The 13,530-nt window shown below is 42.4% G+C and overlaps 1 long non-coding RNA gene across 1 annotated transcript; it reads right to left on the bottom strand.

Annotated features, from left to right (window-relative positions):
* Nucleotides 1–1,010: 1,010 nt before the first annotated feature.
* On the bottom strand, nucleotides 1,011–1,828 carry LOC123170462 (uncharacterized). The gene is made up of 3 exons (XR_006485220.1): nucleotides 1,515–1,828; nucleotides 1,246–1,288; nucleotides 1,011–1,148 (listed from the first exon to the last, which is right to left on the bottom strand). It is a non-coding gene; the product is annotated as an uncharacterized lncRNA (long non-coding RNA).
* Nucleotides 1,829–13,530: the final 11,702 nt, after the last annotated feature.

The raw sequence follows: 13,530 nt of genomic DNA, 5'->3' as shown, positions 1-13,530 counted from the left end.
TTCCATGGGCCGGCCCGCCACCTTTTGACCAAGTCAAACGGGCCGGCCTTTTCACAGGAATGGGCCTCTGTTGGGCCGTGCCACGTGTCGACGTATCATAGGCGCCTTCTGTCCAATGAGTGGATGACATCTGTCCCAGCGATGAGCCGACACGTGTTTCCTCCAGCCAATGATGATTTTACACGTGGAAAATCCCCATTGGTCGGGGCTGTTAACGGGTTATCGGATCCAAAACCCGACCCGATAGCTTAACGGCGTTCCGTTACGGTGGATGCCACGTGTCGGTCACCCTTGACGAAAGCACTTCTGTGAAGCGCGATTTATCGTCATGGAGGTGGACACTTCCGTGATGATAATTTTGGTAATGTCATGGAACACTTCTACGACAGCACATGTATGACTATCTTGATTCTGTCATAAATTTATCATGGATGTACATGCATGACAAAAAACACGACCTACTGTGACAAACACGTATCATCACGGAAGTGTATTTTTTTTGTAGTGAGATCTAGTACATTTTAGTTTCAGAGTATGTCCAGAATCATACTAAATCTACAAAACCAGTATCCTTATCTGAAAGCACCCACACAGTTCATTTGATAGATGTAGTCAGCGGTAAAAGAAAAAAGAATGTTAGCAAATTAGAGCTGCACACACACCTCCAATAGTGTTTTGGCCTGTGAAGGAAACACGAACCCCCAAACACCTCGAGCTCCTTGCCCAGTGGGGGTGGAGGCAATGGTGGCGCTTCTCATGACGCAGAGGAGGCAACGACGCGGTCGAGCGGTGCCGGCGCCGCCCCGGATGATATCAAGATCGGGCGAGACGAGGTGGCGACCAGGCGAGCAAGCACCATCAGAGCGCCGTGGTTGGGGAACAGCAGCGGTGTGCAGCGCGGGAGTACCGCGGCAGCGCGGAGGCACGGGAGAGAGGGAGAGAAGGGGGGGGGGCAGGAGGCCGTGGCTGCCTCGTTTCCTCTCTGAGATCGAGATCGAAAGAGAGTACCCGAGAGGAAAAGAATGTTAATGGCGAAGGATATGTATCATGCGCAGTAAATTGTAAAAAGAAATACCCTGAAGTGAAAATTTTTGGTCGCAGTTTGCAGCTTCCTCATAAGCTTAGGCATCTTCATGCTTACTATCACCCTGTCAAGCACAGTAATAAGCAACGTAAACATATCCTCACTGAAATTGCATCGTTGATCAAGATGACAAAACTGATGACTTAGATAACAAAACCAACCTTCAGATGGCAATTAGCAATCTTGATGTACACAGATGAAGCTCTGTTCCTTGCAAACCAAGTTGGTAGCAACACAACAGAATAAGAGGATGAGTGCTTAGACATTAAGCCATTAAACAAACTCGGAATTGCAGATCACCCTGTCAAGCACGGCATTACACCAACTAGCAGGTAGTGGTGCCACCTCCACACAAAGTTACTAATTCATCCTAAAGGAAAAATCACATCATGAGATGGAAAGGATGGAATTAAATAACTAACTCACGCACTCTGCACACGGTAACGGCCAACACCGGTGTTGCTTCTCACGTAATGGCCAAAGGCGGAGGCCGGCTCCTCGACCCAGCTCCGGCTTTCGACAATTTGACTAATAGTCTAACAGAAAGCATATTATTAACATCCATAATTTGGATTGGGTAATTTAGAACAAGTGATTCAACTTCTATAATCTGACCCTGCTAACACATGATTTATTGGATAATTTGGACTGTTGTGCAAAATTTAAGAGCGGAACTAATTGTTCAATTTCTAATTTTTTACTTGGCATATCTTCTGAGTAAGGTGAGCTCATTCTCTAAAGCAAATACAATAGTTTTCGGGAAAATGCTTAGAAACAATAGCGGCAAGTTGAAGATCAAGTTGGACAGAGTAAGGTCTAAATGGCATCTCCCTTTTTCTAAAAGGCAAAAGATTGAGTAAAATCTGTCTTTTGGATAGAGCAAATATATACCTTCAGAAATAAGAACAAAGCCATCAACAGAGCATCGAGGAATCAGTATAAGAACAAAGCAAATATTATACTGAAGGTTGAGTAAAATCTGTCTTTTGGATAAAATAAGAACAAAGCCATGAACAGAGCATTGAGGAATCAGTATAACAATTTTGAAACACAATAATTTCGAAATCTTGCAAAATCACAACAGAAATTTATGTAGTTATGAACAATTGGAAATACATTATACTAAAGGTTGATTAAAATGTGTCTATTGGATTGAGAAAATATGTAGCTACAGAAATTTTGCAAAATCAACACAAAACAAGAATCTCATTTAATGAAAACAAATCTTTCATTACCTATGATCAGAATTAGGTATTGCGAAAATAAATCACTCTACTCGCTAGAGATCAGATAAGGAAAAGAAAACTAATGAGTGACAACTTCTAAGATATTGATCAGTTAAGGAAAAAATTGTTGATGACATTATTAACCTATCACTTTGTAGAAAAGCATGAGAAACTAACAGAAACGACCACATATACTTGCAAGTGCACCACTAAGAAAAGCAATCAGGCATGTTTTCTGGGACTCTGTCCCTGCTATTTAAAAGAACTGCACTAACATAACAAGGCTAAGGAGGAGCAAAATAAGGACAATATCGGAAGTCATACAAGTGGGTAGACATATGTACTACCATAACTTGAAAATCACGAGCTTCAGCAAGAAACACATGCAAAGACGAAAAAGAGTTTCAACAAGAAACACATGTAAAGACGAAACAAGTTTTTTTTTCAGCTAGCAGAAGATTACCAGTTCGTCTTACCCAGGCACACTGCCATAACTTGAATGTAGCTTGTACATATTATATGTATTCACTGTTTTATTGAGATAGTATATCAACACTATAATGCTGAAAATGCAAGCAGATCAACAAAACTGCACTACAATCACCCATACGCGCCACTAAATTTTATATGAGCACCTAGAAATATTTTATGGTGATAAAATAGGAAGCACGTTGGCAACACAATTGTAAAATAAACTATATTCAAGGAAATCTGCACTTGCCCTGTTTGATAGCAAAGCATTTTCTGAGAATACCACAGTTTTTTAGACTACCATGCTGAAAAATAGCCCACGTGCGTATTCATGTGCCTCTCGACACACATCTCCTGCCATGTGTTGTGTGAACAAATAAATAATCTATATAGTGGAAAAATTAATATAATGAACTTGAAGAAAACAACTATATCATTCTGACCAACTTTGTTCAAACACGACCAGACTCCAGACCACATTTTTTATGTCATTAGTTCTAAAAGGAGCGATAGAAGAGTGCTGGAGGTACAAATAAGAATCATTTCATATTACAAATAGAAAGTGTGAGAAGGACTGCTAGAGGTACAAATAAGAATCATTTCATATTACAAATAGAACATACCTTTGCATCAGTAGTTGTCGATTAACAATACATTAAGACATCCAATAGATCCAATGTGCACACATAATTACAGTATAATTGTAGACCACAGGGTATCCGTTGCCAAGTTATTTATTGTTCCATGGCCTGTAAAAATGAAGAGTAGTGTAGTGTCACACTATTGGTACAGGAAAATTGCTGCAACTACGAAAAGAAAAACTGATTTTTTTGTTTATGCACAGTATAGTGCCTGGCCATCAATATTATTGCAGTAAATGTCAGAAATCATATAAACACATATATCAGGAAGTTATTCTAATACTCTAGTAACATAATATAATAACTAATATATTAACAACACTATTGCTTGAAGGGTCCAATCAGAAGCTCCTACTTATTTTAGTCTGCCAAGCAATCTGTGTGTGCTGCAATCTTCAAGCAAAATTTACTTTTTGCATAGATCACAATAACAAAGGCAACAAGCGGTATATTCATGAATTTGTTGCTGCTACCCAGATAGAAAATTGAAGGCAGCCTACCTCATCTTCCCAAGTTGATTGTGAGACTTACTTTATTCCAGAACGTGATGTCCATGTGCCACCAAAATGGCTCCCACGGATGCCATTGACACCACTACTTGCTAGTTATTCCAGAGTTGATAGTGAGAACATTCTACATCTGCAGCCATAAAAAATAATCAATTGAATGGAGTCCTTATAACGGGGAAACATAACTTGTAGGCAGCAGTCCTTGATATCCATCAGTTCTGACACAACAATAGCAAATAGGAGAAGTTAAGAAAGAGAGGTCGGGGAAGAGAGAGAGAGGGCACAAAGGGGAGAGGGGGAGTACATGCGTGTCAAGGGTAGCCTGGCCTCGCCGGCGTGTGTCCCTCCCACTCCAGATCAGGAACCTGGGAGAAGGTGAGGAGAGGTGGCGACGAGGTGCGCGCCAGCTAGCGCGGCTGCTGCTCCCCTTCTCTTGTCGAGGCCGGACTGAGGACGCGCTACGGCTGCTGCTCCTCTCCTCTTCCTGACACGATCGGTCCATGGTGGACGCGTGCGAGGAGGAGGAGGCCCCGCCGCCGCCGGGCTTGTACACCGCCATGGGTTTCTCTCCGATGCGACAGGGGTTTGGGGCAGCGATGCGGTGACAGCAGGAGCGGAGGTGGCAGCGGCGACAGGAGGAGTAGGCGGGGAAGAGAAGAGGCAGGAGGGGAAGGAGAGTGCGGGAGCGGGCGACGGCTAGGGTTTGTCAACTGAGCGACTGAGTTTTATACATCTAGACGTGAAATTACTAAAATGCCCCCAGCGGGGCACCGAATTAACAGGTGGTGGCACAGCGATTTAAAGGCGACGTGGAGGCAACAGTTGTGACTACGAGTCTAGGAGGGTTTATATGTTCAATTGTCAGTACGTACCATCAAGTCAGTACTATGTACATTACCATTGACCACAAACAATTGTACATGACCACAGTGATCAGCAAGTTAGTAACATATACATGGCCAAACAATTGCAATTTCCTTGAATGTCTAGGTGTTGTGTTGTGCGCCTGGGACGCAGGGTGCCTTGCTGATCTTTTGTCCCAAGCCTAACGAGTTATAGGAGTACTCGTGAGATCGGCTTGTTTAACTCGTTCTATAAACGATCTTAAACTAAAGCTTGGCTCGACTCGTTATTCTTCGAGTTCGATTCGATTCGAGCCGAGTCACGAGCTACTCGTTTAGCTCGCGAGCTTCGAGCTTTTTTTCCAGCCCTAGAAGCAAGGTTGGTGTAGAGGCCCTCCATGATCGAATCCCCCTCCGGCGGAGTGCTGGAAAAGGCCCCAAGATGGGATCTCACGAGAACAGAAGCTTGCGGCGGCGGAAAAGTATTTTTGTGGACGCTTCTGACGTAGAGGGAATATTTGGGTATTTATGGAGCAAGAATTAGGGTTAGACGATCTACGGGGGGGGGGGGGGCACAAGCCTGGGGGCGCCCCCCTAGGGCATGCCCCAAGGGCTTGTGGCCTCCCCGTAGGTCTTCTGGCCTCCTCTCCAAGTCTCCTGGGTTTTTTTTGGTCCAAAAAAATCATCGTAAAGTTTTATTCTGTTTGGACTCCATTTGATATTGATTTTTTGTAAAAGGCAAAAGCAAGGAAAAAGCAGCAACTGGCACTAGGCACTAGGTTAATAGGTTAGTCCCAAAAAATGATATAAAATAGTACCAAAATGCATATAAAACATCCAAGATGGATAATATAATAGCACGGAACAATCAAAATTTATAGATACGTTGGAGATGTATCAAGCATCCCCAAGCTTAATTCCTGCTCGTCCTCGAGTAGGTAAATGATAAAAACAGAAATTTTGATGTGGAATTCTACCTAACATGTTTATCAAAGTATTTATTCTTATTGTGGCATGAATATTCAGATCCATAAGATTCAAAACAAAAGTTTAATATTGACATAAAAACAATAATACTTCAACCATACTAATAAAGCAATTATAATTTTTCAAAATATCATGGCTAAAGAAAGTTATCCCTACAAAATCATAAGGTGTGGTCGTGCTCTATCTTCATCACACAAAGTATTTATCATGCACAACCCCGATGACAAGCCAAGCAATTGTTTCATACTTTTAATGTTCTAAAGCTTTTTCAACTTTCACGCAATACATGAGCGTGAGCCATGGATATAACACTATAGGTGGAATAGAATATGGGGGAGGTTGTGTGGAGAAGACAAAAAATAGGAGAAAGTCTCACATCTACTAGGAAAATTAATGGGCTATGAAGATGCCCATCAATTGAAATCGATGCAAGTGAGTAGGGATTGCCATGCAACGGATGCACTAGAGCTATAAGTGTATGAAAGCTCAAAAGAAAACTAAGTGGGTGTGCATCCAACTTGCTTGCTCACGAAGACCTAGGGCACTTTGAGGAAGCCCATCACTGGAATATACAAGCCAAGTTCTATAATGAAAAATTCCCACTAGTATATGAAAGTGACAACATAGGAGACTCTCTATCATGAAGAACATGATGCTACTTTGAACCACAAGTGTGGAAAAAGGATAGTAACATTGTCCCTTCTCTCTTTTTTTCTCATTTTCTATTTTGGGCTCTTTGGCCTTTTTTCTTATATTTATTTTTTTGTCCAGATCCTCATCTCGACTTGTGGGGGAATCATAGTCTCCACCATCCTTTCCTCGTTGGGATAATGCTCTAATAATGATGATCATCACACTTTTATTTACTTACAACTCAAGAATTACAACTCGATACTAGAACAAAAATATGACTCTATATGAATGCCGCCGGCGGTTTACTGGGATGTGCAATGATCTAGCATGACATGTATAAAAAATATGAACGGTGGCCAAGCCACAAATACTATGTCAACTATATGATCATGCAAAGCAATATGACAATGATGATACGTGTCATAATAAATGGAACGGTGGAAGTTGCATGGCAATATATCTCGGAATGGCTATGGAAATGCCATAATAGGTAGGTATGGTGGCTGTTTTGAGGAAGGGTATATGGTGGGATTAATGAACCGGCAAAAGTTGCACGGTATAAGAGAAGTTGGTAATGGTGGAAGGGTGAGAGTGCGTATAATCCATGGACTCAACATTAGTCATAAAGAACTCACATACTTATTGCAAAAATTTATTAGCCCTCGAAACAAAGTACTAATACGCATGCTCCTAGGGGGTAGATTGGTAGGAAAATACCATCGCTCATCCCCGATCGCCACTCATAAGGAAGACAATCGAAAATAAATCATGCTCTAACTTCATCACATGACGGTTCACCATACATGCATGCTTGGGGAATCACAACCTTTAACACAAGTATTATTACTCAACCACAATTACCAACTAGCATGACTCTAATATCACCATCTTTATATCTCAAAAAATGCAAGGAATCAAACTTCTCATATATTCAATGATCTTCATGAAAGTTTTTATTATATCCTTCTTGAATGCATATCATATTAGGACTAAATTCATAACCTAAACCAATTGCCATACTATTTTCAAGAGTCTCAAAATAATATAAGTGAAGCATGAGAGTTCATCAATTTCTATAAAATAAAACCACCGCCGTGCTCTAAAAAGATATAAGTGAAGTACTAGAGCAACTGCCTAGCTCAAAAGATATAAGTGAAGCACATAGAGTATTATAATAAATTCACGATTAATGTGTGTCCCCTCAAAAGGTGTGTACAGCAAGGATGATTGTGGCAAACTAAAAAGCAAAGACTCATACCATACAAGACGCTCCAAACAAAACACATATCATGTAGTGAATAAAAATATAGCCTCAAGTAATTTTACCGATGGATTGAAGACAAAAGAGGGGATGCCATCCGGGACATCCCCAGGCTTAGATGCTTGGTTCTCCTTGAATATTACCTTGGGGTGCCTTGGGCATCCCTGAGCTTTGGCTCTTGCCACTCCTTATTCTATTGTCCATCAAAACTTTACCCAAAACTTGAAAACTTCACAACACAAAACTTAACAAAAAAACTCGTGTGCTCCGTTAATATAATAAAAACAAACCACCACTTTAGGTACTATTATGAACTTATTCTAAATTCATATTAGCATTATATATATTGTAGTCCAACTTCTCCATGGTTCATACCCCCCGATACTACCCATAGATTCATCAAAATAAGAGAACAATGCATAGAAAACACAATCTGTCAAAAAACAGAACAATCTGTGAAGATCTGAATATTACTCATACTTATGTAACTCTAACAATTCTGAAAAATTAGGACAACATAGGAAATTTATATATCAATCTCGTGTAAACATATTCAGAATTTTTTGTCGCTTCTGTGAATTTTCAAAATTATGCTATTGGACGCAAAAGTTTCTGTTTTTCAGTAAAATTAAATCAACTATCACCATAAGCCATCCCAAAGGTCTTACTTGGCTCAAACACTAATTAAAACACTTAAACTACAAAAGTAATAATGTGTATTTATTGAAAAACAAAAGCAAAAACAAAAAACACAAAATAAAATTGGGTTGCCTTCCAACAAGCGCTATTGTTTAACGCCCCTAGCTAGGCAAATTGCAATAGATCTAGGTACTGCCATCTTTGGCATTTAATTCTTGAATTACACATCCATACTTCCTAGGAATTGCATTAGGTTTTTTGATGATCACGCTCCTAGGTAAAAAACAAGAAATTCATTTGTAGCAATTGGTTCCTTAACAATATTGACATAGCTGGGGCAAACATTTATCATCTTAAGATCCTTGTTTCCTTTACTAGATGATTCACCCTTATTTCTAGGAACATAAATAAACTTAGTAGCTTTAGTAGGGGGGGACTTTGGAGTAGTCTTAACAGCGGCAAAGACGGAACCCAAATTAGTACTAATATCCTCTATCTTATCGATTCTAGTAGAACTTTGCTCAATTTTCTCACTAACTATAGGTTCCTTCTCTTTTAGGTTTCTTAAAGTGATTCCTACCTTAGATCCAATTTGAGTAGTGTGATTATGGATCTTTTTATCCAAATTTTCAATAAGCTCCATGGTAGAAATTTTATTCTCAATAATATCAAGCCTTTGCATCACATGTTGCAAAGTTAAAGCTGTTTCATTAACCATGAGTGGTGGTGATCCCACTAAATTTACCATAACATTGTAAGCATCCATGGGGTGATTACCCAAGAAATTACCCCCAGTAATGGTGTCTAGCACATATCTATACCAAGTAGTAACACCCACATAAAAAATTCGAAGAAGAATGGTAGTGGATTGCTTACGAGTAGATCTATTTTGAGCATCACAAATTCTATACCAAGAATCTTTTAAATCCCCCCTTTTGTTTAAAATTAAGAACCTCACTTTTCGGAGTACTAACTATGATATAAGGACTAGCCATGATAACAAAGCAAGCAATCTAGCACACAAGCAAAAAAGGCAAACGAAAAGGAGAACGGAAAGAAGGCGAATAAAAAGGCAAATATTTTTGTGATTTTCTGAAAATGTTTTAGAAGTGGGGGAGAGGAAAACGAGAGGCAAATGGCAAATAATGTAATGCAAGAGATGAGAGTTTATGATAGGTACTTGGTAGGCTTGATGTAGAACCTACCCGGCAACGGCGCCAGAAATTATTCCTGCTACTTCTTGAGCTTGCGTTGTTATTTCCCATGATTAGGAAAGGGTGATGCAACAAAGTAGAGATAAGTATTTCCCTTAGTTAAGAACCAAGGTATCAATCCAGTAGGAGGTACAAGCAAGTCCCCAATAGACGCACCTGCACAAACTAACAAACACTTGCACACAACGCGAAAAGGGGGTTGTCAATCCCTTCACAGTCACTTGCAAGAGTGAGATCTAATAGAGATAGATATAAAAGATAAATAAAACAAAAAATAAAGTAAATATAAATAAATTGCAGCAAGGTAATTTTGTGTTTTTGGTTTTATAGATCTGAAAATAATATGATGGAAAATAGACCCGGGGGCCATAGGTTTCAGTAGAGGCTTCTCTCTTGAAAGAAAACATACGGTGGGTGAACAAATTACTGTTGAGCAATTGATAGAAAAGCGCATAGTTATGACGATATCCAAGGCAATGATCATGAATATGGGCATCACGTCCGTGACAACTAGACCGAAACGATTCTGCATCTACTACTATTACTCCACACATCGACCGACTCCTGCCTGCATCTAGAGTATTAAGTTCAAAAGAACAGAGCAATGCCTTAAACAAGATGACATGATGTAGAGGGATAAACTCAAGCAATATGATATAAACCCCATCTTTTTATCCTTAATGGCAACAATACAATACGTGCCTCGCTACCACAGCTGTCACTGGGCGAGGACACCGCAAGATTCAACCCATCACAAAGCACCTCTCCCATTGCAAGAAAAACCAATCTAGTTGGCCAAACCAAATCGATAGATCAGAGAGAAATACAAAGCTATCTTAATCATGCATAAAAGAGTTCAGAGAAGACTCAAATAATATTCATAGATAATCTGATCATAAATCCACAATTCATCGGATCTGAACAAACGCACCACAAAAGAAGATTACATCGAATAGAACTCCAAGAACATCGAGGAGAACATTGTATTGAAGATCAAAAAGAGAGAAGAAGCCATCTAGCTACTAACTATGGACCTGTAGGTCTGTGGTAAACTACTCACAGATCATCGGAAGGGTAGCAAGGTTGGTGTAGAGGCCCTCCATGATCGAATCCCCCTCCGACGGAGTGCCGGAAAAGGCCCCAAGATGGGATCTCACAAGAACAGAAGCTTGCAGCAGCGGAAATGTATTTTTGTGGACGCTTCTGATGTAGAGGGAATATTTGGGTATTTATGGAGAAAGAATTAGGGTTAGACGGTCTACGGGGGGGGGGGGCACAAGCCAGGGGGATGCTGAGGGAGTCCTGGATTAAGGGGTCCTCGGGTGTCCGGCTATGTAACATGGGCCGGACTGATGGGCCGTGAAGATACAAGGTAGAAGACCTTTCCCCGTGTCCGGATGGGACTCTCCTTTGCGTGGATGGCAAGATTGGCGCCCGGATGTATAGTTTCCTTCCTCTGTAAACCGACTCTGTACAACCCTAGGCCCCTCCGGTGTTTATATAAACCGGAGGGGTTAGTCCGTAGAGGCGATCGGAATTTATATAGGCTAGACATCTAGGGTTTAGCCTTTACGATCTCGAGGTAGATCAACTCTTGTAACCCCTATATTAATCAAAGTCAATCAAGCAGAAAGTAGGGTCTTACCTCCATTAAGAGGGCACGAACCTGGGTAAACATCGTGTCCCCTTTGTCTCCTGTTACCTTCAATCCTCAGACGCATAGTTCGGGACCCCCTACCCGAGATCGGCCGGTTTTGACACCGACATTGGTGCTTTCATTGAGAGTTCCTTTGTGTTGTTGACAGAAGGATGGATGGCTCACCTTGTCATCAATGATAACATCACCTCTGGAGGAGCCCTAGTTCCGGGACAGATCCTCCAACTCAGCAGTTTTACCATGGGCGCTCGCTCGGCCCTTAAGCCAAAGGCGCCCCCAAATCGCCAAACATCATCTCCGCATCGGCCTCGAACACTCCGAAAAGATGGATCCGGCAGATGTCTCGTCCTTGAAGGAACTGCTAGATCGCATCGCCGCCCTGGGGGTCGCGACAGACTATGCTCGGATTGGGCTTAAACCCGATCAGAGGGAAATCAAGTCCCCGCCGATCACCCATATGGTAGCAGTCGTGGAGGAACAAGCCAAGAATACTTATCCCCCTAAGTTGATAACAAGCTATGTTCGGATTTCCGAGCCCTGTGTGCCGGATACCCATCTTCGGGAAGAGACCACATGTCCTCCGTACATAGAATCAGGCGTTGAGCCCGAAAGTCACCAGGACCCTCCTGATCCTGGACTCTTGACCTCGGAGATTCTTCAAACTCCGGATCCAATAGTGGGTCGGGGTTCGGATTTCAGCCCACCCACTCACCACAAGCAATATTCCCTAAGCAATTCAGGTCTTCCAGACGTATGTGACCTAATGTATGTACGACAGCAACCTCAGGAAACGGTCCATCACTTCTGGGCCAGATTCCTCCTTGTTAAAAACAAGATTAAAGATTGTTGCGACGACGACGTGGTTTCAGTTTTCTGCCGCAACTGTACGGACGAGGGAATCCTCAATGCCCTCAACCGCCACCGCATACTGCACTTTGCAGATTTGGCACATATAGTACATAAGTACTGCGTAATGGAAAGCGCCTGGAAAGCCCAAACAGCTCGGTGGGAACCTCCTGCCTTTAAGCAGCCCACCGGACGGGCAAAAAGGATGCACCCTTACGGGGCACCCCGATCATCATCTCATTGACAAGAAAATCAAATCCTTCACGGGACATAGAACTGTCCTTGACGAATTGCTTGACAAGCCCTGTCAGATACACACGACGCCGAATACCGAACCAACACATAGCCTTCGGACATGTTGGGTACTCCGGCAGGTGGCTAAGAGCGGTGAGGCCATCCTCACCAACACTACCCCATTGAAGCACTCTTTGGGGGATGACGATCTCAATGTCTTTACGGTCTTCGAGACATTTTCTTTAAATAACTGGCGTAAAAGGGCGCTCCGCGACCTCGCCAAAGTCAACCAAGTAGCCGCAATAAATCCTTGGAATGGTACGGCAATAACTTTTACCGTCGATGATGAACCAAGGGCCCGATCAATCCGAGCACCAGCCTCCTTGGTATTAAACCCAATTGTGGACGGCTTTCGGCTCACCAAAGTGCTCATGGACGGCGGCAGCGGACTGAACCTCATCTACGAAGACACGATCGATAAAATGCAAATGGACAAGAGTCGCATCGAGCAAAGCAGTACAACCTTCCGAGGTATTATCCCCAGTCGAGAAGCACGATGCTCGGGGAAAATTAAACTTGATGTAGTATTCGGCATGTTAGAGAACTATAGGTCCGAAGAGTTGCTCTTCCACATGGCACCTTTCAATAGCGGATATCACGCCCTGTTGGGGCGAGACGCATTCACACGCTTTCAAGCCATACCCCATTACAGGTACATGAAGCTCAAAATGCCAGGGCCCAACAGAGTTATCACTATCACCAGTGATCTGGATATAGCACTCCGTGTTGAAAACAAAACTGCATCACTGGCCCTTGAGGCACTATCCGAGGCCCTCGCGGCCGAAGAGCTAACCACTCTACGTTCCATAGTGGACAGAGATGACGTAATCCTCGATAAGAGACCTAAGTCCACTTCTTTCAAGCCAGCAGACGAAATAGTCAAATTTTAAGTCCACCCGACGGATCCCAAGAAGATAGCCTCCATTGGAGCACAGCTGGATCCGACGGTCGACGCCGCCTTACATGCATTCTTGCGCAAAAATTTGGACATCTTTGCCTGGCATCCTTCGGATATGCCAGGAATCCCATGCAGACTGGCCGAGCATAGCCTCAACATAATAAAGGGGTTCAAACCAGTCAAGCAAATGCTGCGGCGATTTTCTGAACCCAAACGACAAGCTATGGGGGAGGAGCTAGCCAAACTTCTTGAAGCTAGGTTCATCAGAGAGATCAAACACCCGGACTGGCTAGCAAACCTGGTCATGGTGCCGAAGAAGGATAAATCT

This window comes from Triticum aestivum, chromosome 7D, assembly GCF_018294505.1.
Source record: "Triticum aestivum cultivar Chinese Spring chromosome 7D, IWGSC CS RefSeq v2.1, whole genome shotgun sequence".
NCBI lineage: Eukaryota > Viridiplantae > Streptophyta > Magnoliopsida > Poales > Poaceae > Triticum > Triticum aestivum.
Note: the sequence above shows the minus strand (reverse complement) of the source record. Positions and strands in the feature narration are given on the sequence as shown.